Source organism: Bufo gargarizans, chromosome 11 (assembly GCF_014858855.1).
Source record: "Bufo gargarizans isolate SCDJY-AF-19 chromosome 11, ASM1485885v1, whole genome shotgun sequence".
Lineage (NCBI taxonomy): Eukaryota > Metazoa > Chordata > Amphibia > Anura > Bufonidae > Bufo > Bufo gargarizans.
Genome location: NC_058090.1, coordinates 47774068 through 47777453, shown reverse-complemented (window position 1 = coordinate 47777453; position 3386 = coordinate 47774068).

Genomic DNA, 3386 nt, shown 5'->3' with positions numbered 1-3386 from the left:
GAGCCCGGTGACGTCACTGACAGCCTAATTAATTATTCAAAAGTCTAGGAGGGGCAGTAACTCTCCTGGCCAAGATTGCGCTAAGCTCCGCCCCTCCAGTCCGGTGACGTCAAAGTGAAATAAAGTGCCTCCCCTAAAATGCTCCACTCCTTTCTGCCCCCATTGTCCCATATATAACAAATGCCCCCCCCCCCATGCGTCCGCTCCTTGTGGTGCAGATATTGATGGCAGCGGCTCAGGAACGGAGCCGCTGCCATCAGCAGAGAGCATTAGCTGTAACAGCTAACACTCTGTAACAGGTGCGCGGCATCCAGATCCATGTGGTTGAGAAGGAGGGAGCTCCCTCTCTCTACCATCGCGCCCCTGCTGCTGCGATTGCAGCGGCCGATCGTTGCCATGGCAACCGGACGCCTAACAAAGGCGTCCTGGTTGCTATGGACCTAAGGCTAATCAGACCCTGATGTCTGATTAGCCTTAGTCAGGGCTCCAGATGGCGACCAAAATGCGCCACCAATGAAGAAAACTGACCTGTAATACAAATACAGGAGGCGGGTGCCGGAATCAAATAGCCGGCACCCGACCTCTGTGACAGGGAGCTGCGATCAGCTGCAGTTGAGTTAACCCTTCAGGTGCGGTACCTGAGGGGTTAACTGTCGCTGATCGCAGCTCCCTGTCACAGAGGTCGGGTGTCGGCTATTTGATTCCGGCACCCGCCTCCTGTATTTGTATAAGAAACAGTGTGCCCCCCCCCAACACCCCAGTATAAGAAACATTGGTGGCACAGTGTGCCCCCCCCAACACCCCAGTATAAGAAACATTGGTGGCACAGTGTGCCCCCCCAACACCCCAGTATAAGAAACATTGGTGGCTCAGTGGGAAGTGCCAATGAGGGTTAAAAAAAATTAACTCACCTCCTCCAGTTGATCGCGTAGCTGCCGGTCTCCTGTTCATTCTTCAGGACCTGTGGTGACGTCACTGAGCTCATCACATGGATCATGTGATGTATCATGTGATGAGCACAGTGATGTCACCACAGGTCCTTTGCCAGGTCCCGAAGAAAGTACAGGAGACGATCTATTGGAGGAGGTGAGTTAATTTTTTTTTTTTTTTTTTTTAACCCTCATTGGCACTGCCCACTGTGCCACCAATGTTCATTATACTGAGGGGGGACGCACTGTGCCACCAATGTTCATTATACTGAGGGGGACGCACTGCGCCACCAATGTTCATTATATTGAGGGGGGGCTCACTGTGCCACCAATGTTCATTATATTGAGGGGGGGGGGCGCACTGTGCCACCAATGTTCATTATATTGAGGGGGGCTCACTGTGCCACCAATGTTAATTATATTGAGGGGGGGCGCACTGCGCCACCAATGTTCATTATATTGAGGGGGGGACGCACTGTGCCACCAATGTTCATTATATTGAGGGGGGCTCACTGCGCCACCAATGTTCATTATATTGAGGGGGGACGCACTGTGCCACCAATGTCATTATATTGAGGGGGGGCTCACTGTGCCACCAATGTTCATTATATTGAGGGGGGGCGCACTCCGCCACCAATGTTCATTATATTGAGGGGGGGGGCGCACTGCGCCACCAATGCTTATTATATTGAGGGGGGGCGCACTGCGCCACCAATGTTTATTATATTGAGGAGTGGCGCACTGCGCCACCAATGTTCATTATATTGAGGGGGGCTCACTGCGCCACCAATGTTCATTATATTGAGGGGGGACGCACTGTGCCACCAATGTTCATTATATTGAGGGGGGGCTCACTGTGCCACCAATGTTCATTATATTGAGGGGGGGCGCACTGCGCCACCAATGTTCATTATATTGAGGGGGGGGCGCACTGCGCCACCAATGCTTATTATATTGAGGGGGGGCGCACTGCGCCACCAATGTTCATTATATTGAGGGGGGGACGCACTGTGCCACCAATGTTCATTATATTGAGGGGGGGGGGCGCACTGCGCCACCAATGCTTATTATATTGAGGGGGGGCGCACTGCGCCACCAATGTTTATTATACTGAGGGGGGACGCACTGCGCCACCAATGTTCATTATATTGAGGGGGGGCTCACTGTGCCACCAATGTTCATTATATTGAGGGGGGGGGGCGCACTGTGCCACCAATGTTCATTAATATTGAGGGGGGGCTCACTGTGCCACCAATGTTAATTATATTGAGGGGGGGCGCACTGCGCCACCAATGTCATTATATTGAGGGGGGGGACGCACTGTGCCACCAATGTTCATTATATTGAGGGGGGCTCACTGCGCCACCAATGTTCATTATATTGAGGGGGGACGCACTGTGCCACCAATGTTCATTATATTGAGGGGGGCATCACTGTGGCCACCAATGTTCATTATAGTGAGGGGGGGGCGCACTGCGCCACCAATGTTCATATATGAGGGGGGGGGGCGCACTGGCCGCCACCATGCTTATTATATTGAGGGGGGGCGCACTGCGCCACCAATGTTTATTATTTGAGGAGTGGCGCACTGCGCCACCAATGCTTATTATATTGAGGGGGGGCTCACGCGCCCCCAATGTTTATTATATTGAGGGGGGGGGGCGCACTGCGCCACCAATGCTTATATATTGAGGGGGGGCTCACTGCGCCACCATGTTTATTATATTGAGGGGGGCGCACTGCGCCACCAATACTTATTATATTGAGGGGGGGCGCACTGCGCCAACCCATGTTTATTATATTGAGCGGGTGGTGCACTGCCGCCACCATGCGTATTATCATTGAGGGGGGCGCACTGCGTCCACCAATGTTATTAATATTGAGGGGGGGCGCACCCCTTTACACAATTTGAATTAGAAATAAAATAAAAATTAGGTCTTATTATTCCGTTCATTTATTACATAAAAAAAACTTAAATGAATAAAAAACCTACACATATTGGTATTCCTTGTCCGTAACAACCGGCTCCATAAATATATCACATTACACACCATGTCCGCAAAGCACCTTTAAAAAAATATCATAAAAACTGTTTTAAAAAAAAAAGCCATTTTTTTTACCTAACAATCACATAAGTGCAACAACAAGCGTTAAAAAGGCGCATGTCCCCCAAAATAGTACTAATCAAACCGTCACCTTCAACCCGCAAAAAAATGAATCCCTAAGGCTACTTTCACACTAGCGTTCGGAGTGGGTCCGTCTGATGTTCATCAGACGGATCCGCTCCTATAATGCAAGACGTTTGCAACCGTTCTGAAAGGATCCACTCATATTAATGCAGACGGTGGCTCCGTTCAGAACGGATTCCGTCTGCATTATAACTTAGAAAAATTTCTAAGTGTGAAAGTAGCCTGAGCGATCCGTTCAGACTTTACATTGAAAGTCAATGGGGGACGG